At 42.9% G+C, this 25278-nt stretch overlaps 1 protein-coding gene across 4 annotated transcripts in view; it reads right to left on the bottom strand.

The window, feature by feature from the left end:
• Window positions 1-25278, bottom strand: part of PACS2 (phosphofurin acidic cluster sorting protein 2) — a 141341-nt gene that overhangs the window by 97162 nt on the left and 18901 nt on the right. The gene's annotated exons all lie outside the window — the stretch shown is intronic.

Below are 25278 nucleotides of genomic sequence, written 5' to 3'. Positions count from 1 at the left end.
AATGGTACACCATCCCTTTTGGTACTGTCCATCAGCTTGGAATTCAAGTCATAACTAAGTCTCATGGATCAGCAATTATTTGTTCTTAACATCTTTATTAATGAACTAGAAAACATCAAAATTTAACATGCTCATTACATGAGCAACACTAAACTGAGAGGAGTTAACACCATCAGTAAGGGCAGAAATACAGTGACTTAGAGAGGTTTGAAATGGACAAAAAAGATTTTCAGCTGGGAAAGATGCACTCAAATATACATATCCAGAGGGGCAGCCGTGTTAGTCTGTATACAGCAAAAACAACGAGAGTTCTGTGACTATTAGGTATGATGTCTTTAAAGTGCCACAGAACTCTCGTTTTTTCAATATACGTAGGAAAAAATAATCTAGTACACATGGCTATACAAGAGGAAGGAGGAAACTTGGAATCAGTGTTGCAAGAGAAACACAAGGTGATGACAGAACTAAGCTGAACAATTTGTAAGTATTTTAAAACTGCATACTGCGCATGTGCAGCAGAATATTTTTAGTGCATTTGTTTGTTTCAGGATCCACCTGTAATTGGTTATGCAAATACATAGCTAATTAAGGGCATAGAAGTGGGTTCAAGACATACAGTTAAACACACAAAAGCTTAGAACCTTCACTTCTGTATTTCTTGTTTTTTATCTCAACTGTGCAACCATGCTCTTTTTGCATTTAATAGAGGCATAATTTTGATTATTCTTGCTCATTTCATTTATGCCAGAGTTGCCATTGGGACTGACTTTTTCCCCAGCTTTTATTGGCAGGGACCTTTTGTGTTTTTTGCTTTTCTCAAGGCACTTAATGAATATCATCCATTGGGAGCCACTCAATCAGTTTCTTAATCTGAAATGGAATCTTGGGCCTTCTCTTAATCATAAGCTAGGTTTCCATGAAAGAGTCAAAGGCTCTTGCCTACATTCTGCATCAATTAGAGCTACTAACTACTACAGAACAAGTACACAATCAATAAAAATAAAAGGCTGTCTTTCTACAGTAAAGAAGTGAGAGTCCGACAATAGCTTTAAACAAAAACTGGAAATTCACCAAATTCCTTCAGCCCCACAATGAAGGTATAGAATCATAGAACAAAGGCTGAAAGGGACCTTGAGAGGTCTTTCTAGTCCATCCCCAATGCTGAGGCAGGACCAAGTATATCTAGACCATGAGTGGACAAAATACAGCCTGTCTAACTTTTCTGTCTGGCTCGCTGGCCCGCCATGCAAGAGCGCTACACTGGAGCATCAGGCAGCTTAGTGATTCTCGGCTGGTCGCTACCCAAACTTCCGGCTTCTGGTCACAAGACCGGAAGCAGATAATTCGGGAAGCGACCGGCTGAGAATCACTAAGCTGCCGGATGCTCCAGTTGCCAAGGTAACTGGAGCATCAGGCAGCTTAGTTTCTCAGGCCGGTCAGTTCCCAAACTGCCTGCTTCTGGTCATGTGACCGGAAGCGGCCCAGGCTCGCAAGAGTTACCAGAATTCATGGAGTGGGCCCTCTGAAAGAATTATTGCGCACCCCTGATCTAGACCATCCTTGACAAGTGTTTATCCAACTTGTTCTTATAAGCCTCCACAACCTCTCTTGGTAACCTACTCCAGTACTCAACTACCTTTGGAGTTAGAAAGTCTCTCCTAATATCTAACCTAAATCTGCCTTGCTGCAGATTAAGCCCATTACTTCTTGTCCTACCCTCAGTAGACACTGAGAACAATTTGTTCTACGTCCTTTTTATAACAGCCCTTAACATATTTGAAGACTTATCAGGTCCTCCTTCGGTCTTCTTTTCTCAATACGAAACAAAATTACAGAAATGCAGGACTTGAAGGGACCTTGATAGGTCATCTAATCCAGTACTCTGCACTGAGGCAGGGTTAAGTATTATCCAGACTAAATATTATCTAAGATGCCAGGTTTTGTTTTAACCTGTCCTCATAGGTCAGATTTTCTAAACCTTATTTTTGTTGCTCTCCTCTGGACTCTTCCCAATTTATCAGCATCAAGTAGAACAGGACAGTTACCTCCCATTTCTTACATACAACACTCCTGTTAGTCCACCCCAAAATGACAGCAGCCTTTTTGCATCATATTCAATTTGTGCTCCACTATAACCCCCACATCCTTGTTTGCAGTGCTACTGCCTCACCAGTTAGTCCTCATTTCAATTTGCATTTGATTTTTCCCTCCTAAGTGCAGTACTTTGCACTTGTTTTTATTGAATTTCGTCGTTCACCTCAGACCAATTCTCCAGTTCAAATTCTAATCCTGTCCTCCAAAGTGCTTGCAACCCCTTCCAGCTTGTCATCATCTGCATATTTGATAAGCACAGGATCCATTCCATTATCCAAGTCTTAATTAAAATATCGACTAGTACCAGACTCGAGAGACCCTTGCATGATCGTACGAGAAACATCCTCCAAGTTTGACAGCAAACCAGTGATAACTCTGAGTATGGTTTTTCAAACACCTGTGCACCCTCCTGACAGTAATTTCATGTAGATCATATTTCTCTAGTTTCCTCGTGAGAATGTCATGTGGGACTGTCTCAAACGCTTTACTAAAATCAAGATAAGTCTCATCTACTGCTTCCCCCCATACACTAAACCAGCAACTCTGTCAAAGAAGGAAATTAAGTTGATTTGGCATGATTTGTTCTTCACAAATCCATGCTGGCTATTACTTATTACCCTATTATACTCTGGGTGCTCACAAATTGCTTGTTTGATAATTTGGCCTATCTTTTTCCACGAATTGAAATTAAGTTGACTGGTTGACAATTCTCCAGAGTCCTCTGGGTTCTCCTTTTTAAAGAAAAGATAGGTTCTATGTTTACCCTTCTCTAGTCCTCTGAGACCTCACCTGTTCTCCATGAGTTCTCAAAGATAACTGCTAACAATTCCAAGACTGCTTTAGCTAGTTCCTTAAGTACCATAGGGTCAATTTCACAAGGTCCTGTGCACTTGATTATAATATTCTTTAACCTGTTTTTTCTATTCTAGTTCCTTTCCCCTCATTGCTATTAGCTGCTTTAAGCATCCAAGCAAAATTAACATTTTAAAAGTAGACTTAAGCAAGCTAGCCATTGAACATCTCAGCCTTGGGTGTCGTCTATTCTTTCTCCTTCCTCATTAAGGGGAGGGCCTACACTTTCCTCCTAATCTGTTTATAGAAAATCTTACTATTGCCTTTTATGTCTCTTGCCAGGTGTAACTCAGTTTTTGTCTTGGTCTTTCTGATTTTGGCCTGGTCTACACTGGGTCGATGCAAGGCAGTTTACGTTGACCTATGTAAGTGTCTACACTAAAATTTTGCTCCCACTGACTTAATTACTCCGCTGCACCGACTTAACTCCACCTCCACGAGAGGCGTACAGTCAATGTAGATGTAGTCAGATCAATGCAGTGTCAGTGTAGACCTGTGGTTCTCAACCTATTTACCACTGTGGGCTGCATAAGCAACTGTGTATGTTATGTGGGCGGCATCCACACAATATATAGACTTCCTGTATGGCCCTAAGGCTGTCACAAGGGCATCTGTGTGCTGGTTGGTCACATGCAACCCACAGGCTGAGAACCACTGATGTAGACACTGTGTTGCCTACATTGACTTACTGGCTTTCCGGAGCCATCCTACAATGCCCCACATGGACAGTAGAATTGATATAAACACTCCGGGTGATGATATATACCACTGACACAAGGAACAAAGCGTAGACACGCACAAGCAATATAATTATTGCACCAGCCATATGCTGACGCAAGTTAGGTCAACTTAATTTTGTAGTGTAGACATACTTTGTCCTTACATGCTTTCTTTCATATTCTTTTATATATATTCTTAGCAATTTGTTCATGTTCCCACTTTCTGTAGGATTCCTTTTTGAGGTTATTGAAGACCTCCAAATGGAGCCATATTGACCTTTTAACATTCTTTCTATTTTTCTTTGCTGTTGGGATAGTTTGCTGTTGTGCCTTTAATACGGTCTCTCTGAAAACTTGCCAGCTCTCCTGAACTCATTTTTCCCCCTCAGAATTAAATGTCTGTTTCTCCATGGGGAGCACAGTAATTGCACTAAGACTTCACTCACATGGAGATCTTTGACCAACAGGTAAGAAACAGAATTAAAAATTAAAGACCTGCATTTTAATTAAACCCTCTGAAACTCAGGAGTGTGGACGGAAGAACCAGTTGCTAGATCAAGTGAGCCAAGCGCTAGACTTCGACTCTAATGAATCAGACTCTCCCTGAGCAACAGAAACAGAGCACCTTGTCCTGATACCCAGACCACAGATTTAAAGTGAATTTTGGAAGACAAGATGATCTTGCCCTTCACACTTTACAGAAGCAGGCTTCCTCTGCACATATTTCCTCTTACAACAAAATTTACACACATCTAATCCCCTCGAGAATTTATAAATTTCAACCAGTGGACATGCTGCTTTCAGGGAATGTGTGTTTCAACATGGCTATTGTACAAATGTATTGGAGATGGACGAATGAGAAGTGAATGTATCATACTAAGATTTTTACACTACTACCCAAAACAAACACTTTCTGTAAACAAAGTATTACTTTGACACAATGAGACCTTTGTGTTTTCATACAGATCTGCATAAGCCTGCAGTTCCACCTCTGCTTTGCTTCTGTCACTCAGATAATTCTATTTGGCACAGGCGGCAACCACTACATTTAAGGCAACAAAGCACTTTTCCAGTATAACCCTATTTACACTCAACTTGTGGCACGTTTCACTTTTTGGGCCAATATATTCCACACTTAGTCTATGTCAAAGGTGACATTTTGTTTGAGAAAAATCCCTTGAACCACTTAAGGGAGAAGGGGGGTTGGGACAACATTTTTACATAAACAAAAGAACTGTTTTACAAACAAGCTAACAGATGAAGTATTTACATAGGAGTCTGAATAGGCAGCATGTTTCTGAGGAAATGGAATTGACCAAGTTTGAGTGTTTGAAAATTCAGACAGCATGTATAGCAGAATTCAAGTTTGTTAAGTATGTGTCTATGGAACTAAAAGCAGCATGTGCATGTCAGTAATTAAATAGCATTTAACTCACTGTTTTCATAAAGACTCCTACTTCGCCTGGACATCCCCAATGTTTCAGGAAAAACAGGTATCAGGAAAGTGGGCGTGAGAAGGAAAACAATCATCCTAATCTCACCAAAATGTTCCCATGGCCTAGGGTTTGGACTGGGAAGTCCTGAGTTATTCCCACCTTTTCCACTAACTGGCCATGTTAGTTCTTTGCGCATCAAATTTTACACGCTAGAGCATGAGTCCTTGGGCTGCCAAGTGTCAATCCCATTTTCAAATAGGATCATTAAGGCAGATACAGGTTACAACAGAACAGATGGAATGAGTTTAGATTACTGATGTGCTCTTGGGCAAGAGGCCATCATCAAGTTTCTAGTCTGTGCTTAGAAATACAATGGGCTAATAGCCCACTTTGGTAAGGAACTGTCAGACCTACGGATGAAAATTACCATAGTAATTCAAATGCTCAGCGATCAAAACCCATCTCTCGAGGACAAGACCACCCATGTCTTCTCACCGTGAGGACTATTTCCTTGCCCAGTTGCACCTTTCAACCCTCATCCATTTTGACTGCAGCCCTGTTCAAGAAACATGGAGTTTTTCTCTTTTCTCCAATAGGAAGAGTATTTTTCATTGTCCTCACACTCAAAAATAGCAGGGAAACAGCTTCCATTATAATGGTGGTGACTCTACGTTCCTAAGATTTTATGGCAGTAGAGATCAGAAAAGATGCTCTAACAGCAAATGGTAGCAGAACACTGAATGACTAGGCCCGGCCCTGGGCCTCCCTTCCCACTTGGCTAGTGAAGCTTGAATCTGCTGAGTATACTGCAAGTCTGTTCCAAATTCTGAGTGGGTGAATCGAATAAGTGCAAAAGAGCTGAGGGGAAAGTGTTAGTTTTGGTGGGATGCTCAATTTAAGTTCTTCAAGTCAATGAAGTAGCACCCATATTTTTAAACATAGGATTGTACATGCCCCCCAGGGCTTGGGATATGTACATTTTTAGAAACTGAAGAGTGCCAAATAATTAAATAATGATCAGGTGTGAAAATATGAGCTCATAAGCTTTGACCCAACACCTAGGGTGGAAGAGATGAAAGGGTGCACTTCCTGGGTGCTCAGAAAGCCTTAGTCAGTGGGGCTGGGTTCTACTAGCTTTAGTCACGGAAGGTAACATTAAGGAGGCATCAAGTCAAGTAGCTCCAGATCACACAATTTACAGCTGAAAGAGAAATGCCAACGGAGCTTTTGATGTTTAATAAGAAAATTCCATGCCCAAAAATAGCATTAATACAACACTCTTAGAATTGAGAAACCCACAGGGGGTCAGGAAATAGTTATAGTTGAAAGATCAAGCTTAACTCCGCCCCCTTGTGCATTTTACAATCAATACAAATATATAATAAACTGGAATTTCTCATACATGCTTACCTACAGCTACAGTGCACACAGCCTTCAAAGTGTTAAGAGTTTTGAGATTTGAAATATCCCACAAGTCAACTTTAGAGAAAATCAGCTCAGTGTTCGAAACTGTATGGCCCCACTTTACAGACAGGAACAGAGTCTAGAATTGGAAGGAAAAACATGCTGCTCCCTGACTCAATCTTTAAAAGTTTAAAGGAGCTAAAGCCATTTTCTTCAGGCTTGACCCTAACTCCATCATATGCACAAAAAGTGATTTTTACACTTATACTTTCTATTTGATTTTTCAAATCCCCCTGCTGGTATTAGTGAATTATCTGCCAGGTAGGCATTAGACCCATTTTATGAGAGAAACAAGGTACAAAGAAACTAAGAACTTGCCTAAGTCATGCCACAAGTTTGCTCTTATATCCAAGCTTTCATGTCTTAGTCACAAGACCTTTCTTTTCTGACTCTGAAATATTAGGTATGAATTCTAGAGCATTCAACACCTGAAAGTCAGCCTGATACAAAAGCCTCTGAATCCCTTAACATTCCAGGTTTGAGATGATTTTTTTTAAAAGTTTGAAGAATATTGATTCAATAGCTTTTAAGTTTAAAATCAAACAACATGACTTGTTTTGTAGACTCTATTGCAACTTGAATTCTCAAGGCTAGAAAGAATCCAGAGGTGAGCGACAAAGATGATCAAAAGGATGGAACGCAAGCCACATGAGCAAAGGCTGAAGGAGCTGAATATGTTTAGTGTGGAAAAGAAGATTAAGGGGGGACATGATAGTCTTCAAATACTTGAAAGTCTGCCATAAAAAGGAGAAAAGTTGTTCTCTCTTGCCATAGAGGACACGACTAGAGGCGATAGGTTCATAGCAGATTTAAATTAAATCTCAGAAAAATGTCTTAGCTGTAAGAACAGTCGGACAATGGAGCAGACTGCCTAGGGAGGTTGTGGAAGCTCCTTCACTGGAGGTTTTCAAAAGGAGGCTGGCTAGCCATCTGTCTTGGATGGTTTAAGACACAACAAATCCTGATTCTTGGCAGGGGGTTAGACAGATGACTCTTGTGGTCCCTTCTCACCCTATGGCTCTATGCACTGTACAATTATGGGTTATGTGTATGCTAACTTTATAACAACATTAACAGTGGTAGACTCTATACATGGCAACCGTTGGTTTCCAGGACCTAGCCTCTAGGCCTAGACACAATGAGCAAGTTTGTGCCAGTCCACATGAGAATCTGCAGTCTGAAGTAGAGCCCAGAGAGCATTCTGAAGTATAATATTAGGCTTTTATGTAGTGCTTTTATCTCAAAGCATTTACAAATGTTATCACTACAAAGTATCCCCATTTTACAGATGGGGAAACAGAGAAGTGAAGAGACCTGCCCATAGTCTCGCAGAAAGGCCACTAGAGCCAGCAACAGAACCCAGATCTTGAGAGTCCCTGTTCAGTACTCCAACCATTAGAACACACTGCCTTCCCTCTAAAACCCCACAGCATGGGAAAATGGAATTTTAATATGGGACCTTAATGATAGTCAAAACATTAAGAAGTGGGAGAGGGCAGGCCATTTAAGGTCATCATGGGTCAAGGCCTTTGCCTGGCTGTTAAATGTGCAACTTTCCAAGCTAGTAGGCAGGAGAAAGGAGGATATGATTGAACTAGAAGGCCAAGGTGGAAAAGAGTCAAAGAGCAGCTCCCCACAATGTATTCTGAAGACAAAGAAAGGTTTCACTAGAAAATACCCTGAGTTATAAGGAATCTAATTGTGCCAGAAAACTGAAGGGAGTAACGGCAGGGAAAATGCCAATGAAACAAAGAGGGAAAATAGCTTTTGAAAGGATACACAGCTGGAGCAAAAGCCAACTCCCCTCCTTAATCTCCCTTGTGCCTTCTCACTCAACCTGCTTCCGTGTTGCTGGTTCCTCTCCACACCCCCACTGGAGAGCAATATAGCCAATATCTCATAGGGAGATCTCATTTAAAATGTTCTACAGAATGCTATCCCCCCTGCTAGTAGTGACTGACTCAACTGGCATGAAGCATTCAGAACACCCGGGAACCCATCTCATTAACAGGAGCTGCAGGCAACACCTGTGCAGTCCACAGTGACCATCAGGCTCTGACAACTCCCTAATCGGCCAACAGGTAGCTGCAAATGATAGAATAATACCCTGCTTTGGTTTAGCCTGTATCAAGATTTTCACCTGACATCACTACAAAGCCAAAGAAATACAAACAGTATTCTGTTACTCTCGGAACACCTACAGAAACCCGCAGAGGTGGGCAACCATTTCTCTTTCATACCTATACTTCAATAAAAAAGGTTTAAAGAAAACAAACCAGACTTGGATTTTTGCAGTATTTTCCCGTCTTCTGCAACCTACATACCCAAGGCAGCAGCAGGTTTTAACAATCAAACATTCCCACAGCATAGACAAGCTGACACGTGATCTCACCCTGCACCCATGCAATGAACAGGATTGCACTCATCCACTGGCTTGTTTGTTCCTTTCCCTCTAATCCATTAGAAGTATGCCAAACTGCAAGCCCTTCTTGACAGCTGAGTCAAGAATCTGCGTCTCTGAACAGCAGTTACTGCTCTCCTGGCAAATCTTTCACCACGCTTTCTCAAGACAGGGTCTCAGCACTCAAGCCAGCAAGTCCGCTTGAACCCAGTCAAACTCAGTGAGGTGAGGCGTACTGGTCAGGCTGGTTTTGCGCTCTCCAGCATTCCTTCAATAACCGTGTTATGCTGGCTGCAGACTGCTCGACAACAAGGCACAGTTAAAGCAAGTCTCATCACTGAAGCTTTAAACACCTAGACAGCAATTTAGTGCATGGGTATGTCTAACACTGCAGAGTGAAGTCGATTTTAAATCAACTTTCACACCACACTCATTGCGTTGGGGGATTGCATCCCCACTAGCTGTGCTTGGGTCGACAAGCAAAGCAGTGCACCCTGGGTAGCTATCCCACAGTGCAACTAGCCGCAGAGGCTTTTGGGAAGGTTGTCATCCTCCCATGATGTAACATACTCTTTCTCCCTCCCACTTCTTGTCCCAGTCCAAACAAACAGACTATATCCTTTTCGTGCCATTTTTTTCAAACCCTTCCCACTGTGCGACGTGCATGCCATTGCCTGAGATGAATGGAGCATGCTCAGCTCTGCACTATTATTGTGAGCATCACAAACACCTCAACTTATTCTGCAGTATTTTCAGGGGTAAGACAGGAGCTGCACCGCTGAAAATTGAGATGCTACAGAGACTGCCTTGCTACAGGCCATAGAATGAAACAATTCCCATTTGCTCCAGGCTGTCATGCACCATCTGCAGTTGGTGGAGCACCGCTTCTGGTCCCAGAAAACAAGCAGTGATTGGTGGGATCGCATCGTTATGAAGGTGTGGGATGATGAGCAGTGGCTGCAGAACTTTCAAATGCAAAAGGCCACTTTCTTTGAACTTTGTGGTGAGCTCTCCCCAGCCCTGAAACACATGAATACTCACTTGAGACCAGCTGACAGTGGAGAAGAGAGTGGCCATTGCTCTGTGGAACCTAGCAACGCCAGACCGCTACCGGTCAGCTGGGAATCAATTCAGAGTCAGTAAATCCACCATGGGAGCAGCTGTGATTCAAGTGTGCCAGGCCATTAATAGACTTCTGTTAAGATGGGTAGTGACTTTGAGAAACGTGGAGGACATAGTGGAAGACTTTCTGCAATGGGGTTCCCAAACTGTGGGAAGGCAATAGATGGCACACACATACCTACTTAGCCCCGGACCACCTTGCCACAGAGTACATAAACCGAAAGGGATACTTCTCAATGGTGTTGCAGGCCCTTGTGGATTACAGGGGACGCTCCACCGACATCAGTGTGGGGTGGTCTGGAAAGGTGCATGACGAGCTCATCTTTAGGAACTCGGGTCTGTTCAACAAGATGCAGACAGGCACTTTCTTCCCTGACCAAAAAATAAATATTGGCAATGTTGAAATGCCACTAGTGAACCTGGGTGATCCTGCCTACCCCTTGTTCCCTACACCGAGCACCTGGACAGCAAGAAGGAGTGTTTTAATAATAGGCTCAGCAAGTGCAGAATGGTGGTGGAATGTGCATTCAGACATTTAAGGGCATGCTGGCGAAGTCTGCTCACAAAGTTAGACCTCAGTGAAAAATACATTCTAACAGTTATCTCTGCCTGCTGTGTGCTCCATAATGTTTGAGACAAAGGGAGAGAAGTTTCCATTGGGTTGGGTTGCGGAGGCAGATAGGGTGGCTGCAAATTTTGAGCAGCTAGATGCCTCTGCAATGCTGAGAGACAATCGCAGAGCGCTGCGCCTCAGGGAAGCATTGAAAAAACGCTTTTGCAACGAGACAACAGTAATGGGCATTGCTTATCAGTACTATGCTTTCACTTCACATCCCCTACCCATCCCCCCCAAGCCAGTTTCCTCCCTTTCCCCTCAAACACCGTTCCAGTCCCAACTTCCCCTCCCTTTATTCCCTTCTTAGTAAACAAACAGTAATAAATTGTGAAGCAGTATGTTCCCCCCAACCTTCCCCCTCCCCTCCGATTCATTCCCCCCATTCCCTTTTTATCAATAAATAAAGAGCAATGAATTGGAAAGCAGTACTTTCTTCAATAGTGATCCTTCACAGAGGGGGGAAAATGGAAGAAAATGGAATGTTCACATCTATTGTGAGAGGCCAGGGGTACAGAGCCCATTCTGGCTGTGCACACACATGAAAGAATCACACACACCCCCACTCCTTAAAGGGGCCATCACCTCTTTCTGCTTACCTCAACCCTGCTGCACCCTGCTCAACCTTCTCTTAGACCGCTTTGGGGTAGGGGCTAGGAAAGAACGCGTTAGCTCAGAGTTTTGTAGGAGCTACAGAGGGAGTCTGTCTTGCCGCTGAGCTTCCTGAAGATCACCCAGATGCCTCAACATGTCTGACTGATCACACATTATATGCAGCACCTCTTCTTGTGTTGAATGCTCATACTGCTGTGCTGCCTTCCTGTTGTCCATGTCCATGTTCAGTTTATTAGATAATGAAATCCTCCATGCTCTTAGCTCTGTGTCAGCAGCCACGAAGGCATTCATTAGCTCACTAAACATGTCATCCCGGGGTTATTCCCCCCCACCTTCTTATCTGCGACAGGCGCTCTGCAGGAGTATGAGACAGTGGTGTGTCGAAGGCCACGTTGTCCACTGTGATGGAAGCAAAGCACAAGAGTGCATCTATGTTAGGGAAGTTCATGCTCCCTAGAGCAGCATGGATGTCAGAATCCCAACTGATCAGGCTTTTAACAGGCGGTAGAAAGGGTGAGGGGTGGGTACGGGTTAACTGTCTCTGGAGGAAAAAAATGGGAATCCGTTTGCTGATGCCCAGGGCTCATAGCAACAACGTCCTGCTTAGGGACTTGTGGTGTGCTGAACCAAGAAACCATTACCGGCTGCGCAATAACAGTTTAAAAAACTTCCTTGGTTGGGTACTTTAAATGTGCGCCATCTTCCCTAGGTAACCATGAGTGATATCAGCCTGCTGAGGGTCACAGAGGCAGAAAGAGGATTTGCTGCAAGCATCTGACTACAGGCCTGGCCCTTATGCTGCTATGCTGTATTCTGCAATGATGCCTCACAATTAACAGAGTGGCGGAGGAAGTGTCCTATTGAGGTGGAAGAAATAAGGCTGCCCTTCCAAGAAAGGTTTGCAGAGTACCTGCATGAAAGGATTCCCAAAGGATTGCAGAGTACCTGCATGAAAGCTTCCTGGAGAAATGCATGGAGGATTCTCGGAGCATCCCTGTGCACATCAATAATCTTTTCCGGGGTGAACCCAGTGCTTAAGCACACCAAGTAGGAGGAAGCACAGCCCCACCGCCACACACCACTTTTTCCTGCTGGTACAAGATTCTGGACAGGAGATATAACCAAAGACATGCAATTTGCAGTACATATTCACCAGATGTGCCTTCCCCGGCATCCTGGTCAGTCACTGTTTCCTGCATCTGGGTGGGCTGCTCTTATGTTGCAAAAAGCTCCTGGCTTTTAGGGAGAAGAGATACCCAACTCACCTGCCCCATTCTCATCAGCCTCTTCGTCCATGGACTTGTGCTCATTCATCCTGGCCTCGACTCTCCTGAGGTATCAAAGCTGAGTGGTGGCATAGCGGTGGGGTCTCTGCCGAGAATCGCATGCAGCGCCTCATAAAAGCGACATGTTTTGGGCAAGGAGCCAGAACTGCTGTTAGCTTCCTTAGTTTTCTGATAAGCCTGCCTCAGCTCTTTAATCTTAACGCGGCACTGCTGCGCATCCCTGTTGTGCCCCTTCTTCAACATGCCACGAGATATCTTCTCATAGATATCCGAATTTCTTTTACTTGCTCGGAGCTGAGCCAAAACAGATTCTTTGCTCCACAGACCGATGAGATCCAAGACCTCAGGTCAACTCCAGTCTGGCGCGTGTTTGGGGAATCCATTTGTCATGATCAGTTGTGCTGGCAAGCTCTCTCCACGCTGACCAAGCAGGAAATGGGAATTCAGAATTTCCGAGGGCTTGTGGGGAGGAGCTATTTCCTCTTTACATGGCCACATTACAGCAAAGCGTGAATGTGCAGAACGGTCACAACAGAGCATTATGGGATACCTCTCAGCAGTCAGTGACATCAATTTACATAGTGCTCTGCCTACACCGACACTCGTTCGACCCACAGAATTCGACTTCAGCACTATGCCACTTGCAGAGGTGGTTTTATTAAGTCGAATTTTACTGCGATTTAGGTCAGCGGGACTGACATGCCAGGGGAGACACAAAGTATGTGGTCGATGTAAGCCATATTACGTCAACATACATTACCAGTGTAGATCAGGCCTGTGTTATGGTCAATGAATGATGTAGTGTGACAGCCTGAAGTCTGGCTTGCAGGACGGTTGCCACGCTACCTGGGGCTGTCATCTTGTTGGGTCTTTGAGTTCATTCAGTTAAATCAGTTCAGTCCTCAGAGGAGATGGAGCAACAGCCGTGAACAGCTGACCTTGGGGTCTGCAAATCAATGTAAACCAATTAGCATGGTTGAAAGTTAGTCAGATTTTCTGAGGTTTGTGGATTAGCCAACGCTGGCCTCCTGGAGTCCAAAAGCCACGTGACCAGGTCCCTGGAGTTTAGAAGCATCCCAGAAAACCTCATAGTTGGGAGAGAAAGTCTCAGGTTGCCTGTGGGGCCCCCTCAGACAACTTACCTGCAGGGGAGCCAGGTCCTCTGCTGGGCAGCGAGCAGGCCTTTTGTCCTTCCAAAGCAACAGCTAAATACTGCAGAAGACAGCATGGGCTAGCAGACTGAGAACAAGGCATGTTGAAGCCAGTGGTGTTGAAGTCATGCTGGTCCCAGGATATTAGAGAAACAAGGCTAGTGAGAGAATATCTTGTATTACACCAACTTCTGTTGGTAAGAGAGAGAAGCTGTCACAATCTTCTTCTGGTATTTTAATCCTGGCTCTGACAGATTCCCACTACAGCGTTGGTGAAGTCACATCCTTACTGCCTTATTTCCACAGTCATTAAAGTGCAGCTAACACTCACCTTGCAGGACTGTGCTGTGACAATTTAACAACGCTTAGAGAAAACTGTTTTGCTAGCCTGCTCCAGAAATGTTCAGCCTGGTTTTTCAGAAAGTGGCAGATGACTCAGTCGGTGAAACTCCATTGAGAACCATTCCTGAACCCAGTGACCAGGCAGGGTTTGGGAGCACCACAAGCCCTAGATATTAGACTCTCAGAATTTAATGTCAGAATGGACCATGTGGTCATTTAGTCTGACCTCCTGCACAATGCAGGTCACAGAACCTCACCCACCCACTCCTGTTAGACCCCTGACCTATGACTGAGTTACTGAAGTCCTCAAATCATAGTTTAAAGACTTCAATATAGAGAATCCACGAGTAAGTGACCCATGCCCCATGCTGCAGAGGAAGGCAAAAAAACCACAGGGCCTCTGCCAATCTGCCCTGGGGGAAATTCCTTCCTGACCCCATATATGGCGATCAGCTAAACTCTGAGCATGTGGGCAAGAATCACCAGTCAGACACCCAAGAAAGAATTCTCTGTAGTAACTCAGAACCCTCCCCATCAAACGTCCCATCACAGGCCACCGGCATATTTAGGGCTAGTAGTCAAAGGTCAGTCAATTGCCAAACTAGGCTCTCCTATCATACCATCCCCTCCATAACTTTATCAAGCTCAGTTTTGAAGCCAGCTAGGTTTTTGCTCCTGACTGCTCCCCTTGAAGGCTATTCCAGAACTTCACTCCCCTGATGGTTAGAAACCATCTAATTTCAAGTCTAAACTTCCTGATGGCCACTTTATATCCATTCATTCTTCTGTCCACACTGGCACTGAACTTAAATAATCCCTCTCTCTTCCTGATATTTATCCCTCTGATATATTTATAGAGAGCAATAGCATCTCCTCTCAGCCTTCTTTTGGTTAGGCTAAACAAGCCAAGCTCTTTGAGTCTCCTCTCATAAGATAGGTTTTCCATTCCTCAGATCATCCTAGGAGCCCTTCTCTGCACCTGGTCCAGTTTTGAATTCATCTTTCTTAAACATGGGGGACCAGAACTGCACACAATATTCCGGATGAGGTCTCACCAGCGCCTTCTATAATGATACTAACACCTCCCTATCTCTTCTGGAAATACCTCATCTGATGCATCCATTAGCTTTTTTCTTGGCCACATCGTATTGGCAGCTCATAGTCATCCTGTGATCAAACAACACACCCAGGTCCTTTTCCTCCTTTGTCACTTCCATCCCCAGTTTATAGCAAAAGTTCTTAGTCCCTAAATGAACAATCTACATTTTGTAAAGCCATGTTGTATTTTGTTCCAATTACCGTTAACTTCAATGTCCGTAACTACTTTCTCTTTCACAACATTTTTCCAAGATCTTGCATACCACTGAGGTCAAACTAACAAGATTGTAGTTACCCAGATTACTTTTTTCCCCTTTCTTAAAAATAGAAACTAGGTTAGCAATTCTCCAGTCATATGGTACAACAGATTCTTTAAAAATCCTTTGTAATGGGATTGCAATTTCATTTGCCAGTTCCTTTAATATTCTTGGATGGAGATTATTCAGGTCCCCCGATTTAGTCCCATTAAATTATTCGAGTTTGGCTTCTTTCTACCTCCATATCCTCATTCCCATTAGCCCCCTACCACTATCCCCATGCTCTTCGTTAGCCTAATTAAAAATGGAGACAAAGTATTTGTTTAGATATTGAGCCTTGCCCAGATTATCCTTAACCTCCACCTCGTCCTCTGTGCTTAGCAGTCCCACTTGCTTTTTCTTCTTATTTATATAGCTATAGAATCTTTTACTATTGGTTTTAATTTCCTTTGCAAGGTCCAATTCTACTTGGTTTAAGATTATATTTTAAAGTCAAGATCCTGAGCACATGTGATCCTTGAGATGTGAATCTGTTCTGAAAAATGGCCATATAGAAATAGCACCATATTTATTCAACAGATGTGGTCCTCCCAAGTACTCAGGATGTCTGCTAATTTGGACAAATTGGGAGCCTTTACTGCTTTTTATTCTTGTTAAGCCCTGCACAAAGGCAACATAGCAGAAATTGCATGAACTGGATTTTATTCCAAACATGCCATTACATATATTGTTTACTAAGTTCAAATCAGTTCTATCTGTGCAAGATGAACAGGGCATAATTTGCACAGGTTGCACCCAGGGTGTATTTAAGAACAATGGAACTGCACAGGTATTATTTAGGACCTAATATGGTTGTACACTCTATTACTGGTGAAAAGAATCCAGCTAGACTCTCAGGGCAAGGGCAGAGTTTGCAGGGCTGACAACATTTTTGTTTTACCTCATTAATGAAACACTTTTGAGACCAGTGTCATTGAAACACCAAAATTCACATGTCCTTTTTACATGACTAGAATGTATCCAAACCCTCTTCTTCGATGAGTGAGGGTGTTAAACCTTGCTATCCTGACCACGTTCCACTTTGGGTGATTATAGCCAGTGACCCTCATTTCCTCCAGCAGCTCCAACTGGCTGCGTAGTTCTTTACTTCCTGCTCTGAACGGCTGTTCAATGTTGCCAGGCACAGTCTAAAGGCTGGGTTTCACCCTAGCGGTGGCAGCAGAGTAAAGCAATACACTTGAATTCCTAACTTAACTCAATGGCTTAATTTTAAATACCCAAGATCTCTGCTAGGGGTGAAATAAGCTCTTACAAGTACCAAGTCTCACTTCTTCCCACTATATAGAAATTTCAAAATACACAGATTCCAATCTGAACAATCAGAGGAAAAGAAAAACAGTCAGAAAATTAATGATAACACTTAGAGATCCTTTGTTTTTGTACAGCTGATTGACAGCAATGCAGCTATTTAAAACCTAAAACTTAAGGGTGAGCAGATTCCACTGCTGTATTAAATATCCAAAAAGTATTTTAATCATCAGAAAATCCAAAATAATAATCCTTACAGCACCACAATGGCAGAGAGAAGTACAAAACATTCAGTCTTGTCCTTCTGTTACAGCAATTCACCATTCCACCCCCCAACATGCAGACATCATGCAAACCTTCTCTGAATGGGCAATCAGAATTCTGACCGAACCAATTCACTGCTTGGCCACAATTCAAGCAATTACTGCCACATCCAACATTACAATAATTTTAAAAGGAAGATCCATTTTTCCAAAGGCATTTTATTTAGGTTTGAACAGTGCCAATTTTGATAAGGCGACAGCTAGCTAGCTAAGAAGGCAGACTTCTTCAATTTAAACGTAATTCCATTACCAAGAACTCCAGTTTGCTACAATTAAAGATGCTGAACTCCACTCAACATTAAAAACACAGGGAAACCTTCAGTTAAGTTTCCTACAAACAGACAAATGCAGCTATTAAATGTAGGGAAAGACAGCTAGAACCTTATATGAGGGAATAAAATCAGAAAGCAATGCTAAGAGACAGCAGATTAGACAGCACTTCGTAACGTTATAAGAGGACAAAGTGTCAATACTGCATACCCAGAAGCATTATGCTTTGATGCAGGGAAGGAAGTAATCCTCTAACAGGCTTTGGATAAGGCTATATTCTATTCCCTTCATTTCTTCCATAATTGAACATTTTGGGGGGCAGATTTTCGCTTCCAGACTGCTGAGCTGTCTAGGAAAGTGCTCAGAAATGGGTAGACAAGCTGGGAATGAGTTTCCAGAAAAGCAAAAGAGGATCCAGGAGTCTAATGAGATTAAGCAGTGATATAAACAGAAACACAGATTGGCTAAGTGACATTGAATGCGTTGATATGACAGCATTCTACATATTTGAGAATTGTCACCACCAAGAATGGGGAGGAATGATTTAGGGACAACGGATTAAATTTAAAAAAATGTATCTGAAAGATGACCCAGGTTTTCATGAGTGCTGTCAATGGCCTAAGTACTGTACAAACTGAGCAGACAAGCTCCACGCCCCAAAGCCTTCTTAAAATAATGAATTTAGCCAATATTTCATCCATGAACACTCTATGAAGGGAAGTAATGGATTCTCTGGAGACAATCAAGGCTCAGTTAGGAAAACCACTTGACAATGCACTGGAAGTAATTTCTACATTGGCAAGGAGAAGGATGAGACAACCCCTAGTCAGTCTTTTCCATTCTAATATTTATGGTTCTATGGCAATTGTTTGGGCTGCAAGGAATCTACATATAGTTAGGCCAGCTAATCCATTCCCTAATAGCTTTTTTGGAGGTCTTTCATCTCTAGATCTTTTCCAACAGGTGCTTTTCAAACTGATCAAGTAATTCTGATCCCACCTCCTTTTAGGCAATTTCCTTTAAGGAACTCTCATTCCCAAGATGATCTCAATGAGTTTTTCCCTTGGATAGTCAAAACTAGATTTGTAGCCTCCATGTATGTATATATGGATCCTATCTCATGCTCCACTTTAAAGACGCCGCATTGTCATCGCAAAACAAGCATTTCTATTTCAAGAGCTCAACTTGCAGGACTCTGTGCATGTAAGCAAAACCACTATGAAGAGATTGGTAACTCTTACCCCCATTTTACAGACAGGATAATGAACTCAGATGCATTAACAGATTTTAAATGCCTTGCATGAAATCACACAGGAAGAAGTTTGTGACAGAGCAGGAAATAGACCACAGATGAGCATCTCCTCAATCCCCTTATACTGTTTTTGTCCATGATTAAGAGTTCCTTGTGAATTGTGAGGAATAAGCAGCCCTGACAGCAGCAAGCCTCACAGGCGAGGAATTCTTAACCCGTGCCTTTGTTGACAGGGGTTTTCTGACACCCCTTTCTTAACTTCAGCCTGTGCAAAGAGGTAATGGCCTCACCTCTTCGCGACGATCTGTATGAAACTCCCAAATAGTTCCTTGCATCAATTGTAGTAAGAGACTTGCTGAGAAGAGAAAAATGACAGTAAAGCTGAACAAACGATGCACAACAGGTCTAGTCTTACACTTTACAAAACTGACCAAAGTAGGCACAATCTGTGCAGCTGCAGTGAAAGAGCACAATCTCACTTCACCCAGCATCTTCTCTTCCCCATTTGTCCTGTGGTGCCCCTTTCCCAACCAGCTATCCACGCAAAGCCACTGTGCTCAAGGTAAGCATGATTCCTTTGGGGAACCAAGCTCATGGTTGTCACTCTCTCTGGTGTCTACCCAGTAATATTTTCTGGGTTACTTAGACCTGTGTTCTTCCCACACAAAAAGGTATTTAAACTCAGATTTCCCCATCCCAAGACTGTCCTGTTATGGTATCTCTCAAGATGTTCCTCATAAATACATCTTATTCAGAGGCATGTGTCTCTGAAGATTACACATGTAACACCTGGGTCCTGGCTAAATTATTAAAATAACCTCTGAGAGAACATAAGAGAAAGACACAGAATGAAAAAAAATGTCTGTGCTGTTTCCTGAGTACTTTATTTGCCCTCTGTTAGTGCCTAGGAGTCCCAACCATGGATCAGGAAGGACCCCTGTATGCCAGGTGCTGTACAGAAACAAGATAAAGAAGGTCCCTACACCAAGGCGCTTACAATATTTTTGTCTGTAGAGAAAAAAACATATGCTACCATAATATATTTGCGTGGTAGTATGAGGATGATAGAATCATAGCAAGGTAGGGCTGCAAGAGACCTCGAGAGATCAAGTCCAACTTCCAGAGTTGAGGCAGGACCTAGACCATCCTTGACAGAGGTTTGTCCAACCTGTACGTAAAAAACCTCCATTCCAGCCTATTCCAGTGCTAACTACCCTTTATAGTTAGAAAGCTTTTCCTAATATCAAACGGAAATCTCCCTTGCTGCAAATTAAGGGCATTCCTTCTCATCCTGCCTTCAGTTGACATGGACAACTGACCACAGCCCCCTTTATAACAGCCCTTAACATATTTGAAGACTGTTCTCAGGTCTCCCCTCAGTCTTCTTTTCCCAAGACTGACTGTGCCCAGTTTGTCTGGTTTTTTTAAATCTTTCCTCATAGATCAGGTTTTCCAAACCATTTTATGATTTTTGTTGGTCTTCACTGGACTCTCTTCAATTTGTCCACATTTTTCTTAAAGTGCAGCACCCAGAACCAGACACAGGACTCCGTCTGAGGCCTCACCAGTGCCAAGTAGAGCAGGATAATTATCTTCCGTGTCTTAATACACTCCAGAATATTAGCCATTTTTGCAACTGCATCACATTGTTGACTCATTCCATTTGTGATCCACCATAATCCCCAGATCCTTTTCAGCATACTAGCACCTCACCAATTATTCCCCATTTTGTAGTTGTGCATTCCATTTTTCCTTCCTAAGTGTAGTACTTTGCATTTGTCTTTGTTGAATTCCATCTTGTTGATTTCAGGCCAATCCTCTAATTTGTTGAGGTTGTGTATTTAAAGTCAGTATCTTAAAGCGTAAGCACAAACGGCTAGCATAAAGGCTGTGTATTTAGCCATAAATCTGGAATTCCTTAACTCTGCAATATTAAAGTTCCATTAACAAATTTTACATTCATAGGAAGGCAATGTGGTCTAGTGGATAGGGCACTGGACTGGGACTCAGAAGATCTGGATTCTATTCTTCGCTCTGCCATTGGTCTGCTGAGTGATCTTAGGAAAATTGCTAACCTCTATCTCCATTTCCTCATCTGTAAAATGGGGATAAGGACACTGACTTTTGTAAAGTTCTTTGGGATCTACTGATGAAAAGTGCTAGATAAGATATATTACTGAAGAGTTCTCTGTGCATACAAAGCATCTTTAATGCATAAGATCAAAATAAATTTAGAACCAAAGTGATTGCAATTTTAAAAAACCTGTGCAACTCACCCCCAGAAAATACTGAGGCAGAAAGCATAGCAGAACTCCAAATTAGAACCAGCCCAACATCTCCCCATCCAAGGCTAGGGAGGGACAAAGGCATATAGGGCAGAAAACAGTGGGTGGAGAAAGACACATGATACTGGATCTGCACCTATCCAAAACAAACATACTTCTCTGCCTGTGCATAAAGCAGGGGCTGGTTCCTTAAGAGTCCCCAGCATTTTGCCCTGGTACCACCCAGACCGGCCTATAATGCAGTCAACCACAGGTGTGGGCAGTAATCTGCAGCCTCAGATTTTTTTTTCTCAGCTCCCATGATGATCAGCTAAGCTGAAAGAACATGTGACCTGACACCACAGAACCACCATAGGATGCCCGAACCCCAAGCAGCGTGCAGCTTTCTGCTGAGCAGGGAGGGAGTGAAAGCCACAAAATGAGAGCAAAAAAATGAGGCAAGATCAGAACAGAGGCAGAAAAGGATGAAAGAGACTGGCAGAAAGATGGCAGCAACTGTGCTAGGATATGGCATGATGACACCTACAGCAATCCATCACAGGTGTGGCTTCACCAGAAAAAGGTGGATTAGACATCTATATGGAAAACTGATATGTCCCCAGTTCCACTAGCTAGGGTACTCTATAAGGGATATCATCCCTCTGGCTTCAGGACATAACCCCATCTGTCATCTCATCTGTCAAGAGAGAGACAAAGTGAGTGAGGTAATATCTTTATTGGACCAACTAGAGAAGATGGTCTATTAAAAGATATTACCTCACCTACCTTGTGTGGGTCCAGCATAGATACAGCATTGCAAGACAGTCAAGATCTGTTTTATCTTCCCCTGCCCCTCAAATAGCCAGGTTTTATTCTCAGGTTTGACTACATTTGAATTTACTGCTCACTAGTTCTTCATTTTGGAATAATGGGAATGCCTCCTAAGAGGGTCACAACACCACAGGACTGGGAGTCAGGACTCCTGGGTTCCATCCAACTCTGCAAATGACTCAACTTAGGCAAGCCAACAGTTTGAAGCTCCGTTCTCCATAACCATGACAGTCTCTTCCACAAAGTTAAAGTTTGCCAAGCACCATGAGACTTTCGCATTAAAGAGTGCCCACAAATATTACTGCAGAGCCAAGGAGAGCATAAGATGTGAAAGAGTTAAGAGCAGATTTTCATATGCATGACCAGAAAAGTTAAACAAATTATCAAGTCAATTTCTCCACTTTCATATCTGAGTCAGCAAGAACAGAACTCAGTGCTGATGCAGAGTATGGTTTCCAATTATTTATATTCAGCAACGTCCTCTCCGTTTGCAGATATTGGTGTCTTCCCAGCTACTTCTTCACATTGCAGTGCTTCTTCAGGGCAAGCATTTTGCAGGAGCATGGACTCAGCACTACTGAGTGAAGACTATAATCTGGAATTATTTAAGCAACAACTTGGAAAACCTGGTGATCATTTTGGAACTGGGTCAGCAAATAAAGGTTTGATTCTAGGAGTGAGAGCTACCCACACTGGGGAAAGAGGGCAAATGGGGAGAAGTTAGAGTGTTGACTATGTTCACGTTATTCTAAACTCACTATCTTGGTTTGTTGTGTTGTGCAACAATTTAAAAAATAAAAGTTTAAGATTGCAGTTCCCTGGGGAGGGGAGTTACTGTGTGTTTGGTCATTTGGTTTTTCAGATACTGTCACATATCCCATCATCCCAAACGAGGGAATATGGGAACAGGATATAGGTATGTCATACTGTTCATTGCAGGCCCATATAGACTGAGCTTTCTTCTATTCAGCTTTCCATGGAAGCACATTCATGCTTTCTTCTTTATAAAACCACAAGCACAGTTGTAATGACAAGAATTGTCCTTCCATATGGATATATAGACTCTTACTTTGATCTCAGGTAACCTGCAACTAAAATATGCTGCATACAGCTTCCCTCTCCCTTGTCTGCCTTGTCTATTAGACAATATTGCGTCTGTTTCCTTGGACTCCCTATTCCTCTATATCCATATGTTTTGCCTTGTAGTTGGACTGTCAGCTCTTCGGGCCAGGGACAATCTTTGTACAGTGCCTACCATGATGGGTACCTGGGCCATGACTGGGGCTGCTAGGTGCTGCCACAACACAAGCAACAAATACACATTGGAGAATATATGCTCTCAGTGAAAGAGGAATAAATTTATTGTAACACCAGGGATTTCTGTACAGTTACTCTGGAATCATACCGGTTTATCTGAAAGCAGATTTTCATTCTGGCTGCCAACATGCAGTGCTCCCCTCCCCAAAGACACACTCAAAGGCACTGGGCCTTGTTAAATGCAACAGAATGAAGCATGTTTCAACTTTCCAGGCCATGGGTCTGTTCTTTGCTTCTTTATGAACTGTCAAACCCCTGAAAGTTGGTGTCTCCAACACAAATCCTAGGAATAACTAGCCAACCAGCAGGGTTATAACATGACTTATACAGCAAGGAAGGGAAACCTAAAGAAGAGGAAGTGATTTTTCTAGCTGTCTTTTTTTTAAAAAAAAACAATTATCCTTAGTATGCAGACAACTGAAAAAAGGTGGTTTTGTTAAGGCCTGGTCCACAAAGTTTTTTGTACCAGTATAATTATCAGTTCAGGTGCAATTTTTTTTTTAAACAACAGCTTGTGAGACTGCAGCTATATTGGTACAAAATGCCTTATAACAGACTCCAGCCAGCAGGAGCAGAAGAAGCCAAAGCAGGGTCCCCTGGACATTCAGAGAACTCCTATAGTTTTGACTGGACTTTCTCCGCTGTGTGCTGACTGGCTGTTTGGTCCAGCCCTCCACCCCATGCTCAACACCTGCATCTCTTCCACCCTGCCCTGTCTCCCTCCCCTTTCCTTTCCATTTCACTGATCATCCCCTTCCTAAGTAAACCCAGCCAAAAAATATATATATATTATGGAACCAACCAGGTTTGCTGCCGTCAGACTGTCCATACTATTTGTATGTTACACCCTGTAGTAGAAAGTGAGAACATGAGACCTGAAGCCTAGCATAACAGGCCAAGGCATAAGCTTAAAAGAATGGTCAAGACTGTCATAAAGCCAAGTTAGCAGGAGTCAGGCTGGGAACTTACGACCTCACAGAAACTGGCAAGACGAAAGCTGATACTGCAAACACAGATATTTCCAAAACATTACTAAAGATATATATTCTCTCTCTCTCTCTCTCTCTCACACACACACTCACACACACACACACACACACACACACACACACACGGTACTAGGACCAAAGAGAACAAGGGCCACCTGACCCCTGAAATGACACTTTAATGAATAGAAATGTCTTTTAATATGACAGATGTTTTGCCCAAACCATCCAGTGCAAGGTAAGGGGTGGAATCAGACTGTTGTCGGTGTTGTTAGTGCTTATCAGTGTAGGCTCTGTGCGTGTGTCCCTTGGGTAGGTACTGGTCTGAACTCTGCAGATCGCCGAGACAGCACTCACAATCAAATGAATTGACACAATCCCGGATTAGCTGAGCAACGAAGGCACCCGGGCCAGGTTTATTACAGTTGAAGCACAATGAGAAGTGACCTATAGAATAGCTACCGGTACACTTCAAATACGAATGCTCCATTACAATGGACTCGGCACAACTTAACAGCGGGACTTGCTGTTATCCCCTAGGCCGGACAAAGTCGTTCCCTCTCCCACACTTTTTTATACACTGTTACAGACAATTTCGTTCTGCCCCCTTCAACGTAGGTAGTTGCCACTCTCTTGACGTAGTTGAATACCACTCTTTACCGTAAATTGGACACGTTGGGTAAAACAACTATTTATCCCCTTATTAGACATTTCTATCCATCAGTGTCATTTCAGGGAGTCAGTTATCTCTTTGGTGTCAGGATGTTTTGGTACCTTCTGCACCTGCTGTGTATTTTTAGTAATGTTTTGATATTAGTAATATTTTGGAAACGTGTATGCTTGCAGTATCAGTGTTTTCTCTGTGCCAGTTTCATTCAGGCCATAAGTTCACAGGCTGGTTTCTGTTAACTTGGCTTTTTCCACTTAGACCTTAAGCCTTAGGCTGTTCTGCTAGATTGCAGGCCTTAAGCTCTCACTTCTTACTACACTGACTACATCAAGAGGGTGAAAACTACCTGCATCAAAGGGGCAGAACTAAACTTGTCTGTAACAGTGTATAAAAGAGGGTGTCAGAGGGAACCACATTATCCGGCCGAGGGGATAACCGAGAGTCCCATTGTTAATTGCACTGGTCCACTGTAACAGATCACTTGTATTTGAAGTGTATTTGTAAGTTATAGGTTACTTCTCATTGTGCTTCAACTGCAATAAATCTGGCCAAGTGCCTTCGTTGCTCAGCGGATCCGTGGTTGAGTTGATTCATTCGATCGTGAGTG

Source organism: Emydura macquarii, unplaced genomic scaffold, assembly GCF_026122565.2.
Source record: "Emydura macquarii macquarii isolate MOO-44397 ecotype Brisbane River unplaced genomic scaffold, CSIRO-AGI_Emac_v2 contig_3534, whole genome shotgun sequence".
Taxonomy (NCBI): Eukaryota; Metazoa; Chordata; order Testudines; family Chelidae; genus Emydura; species Emydura macquarii.
This window is presented reverse-complemented; position numbering and strand designations above follow the sequence as displayed.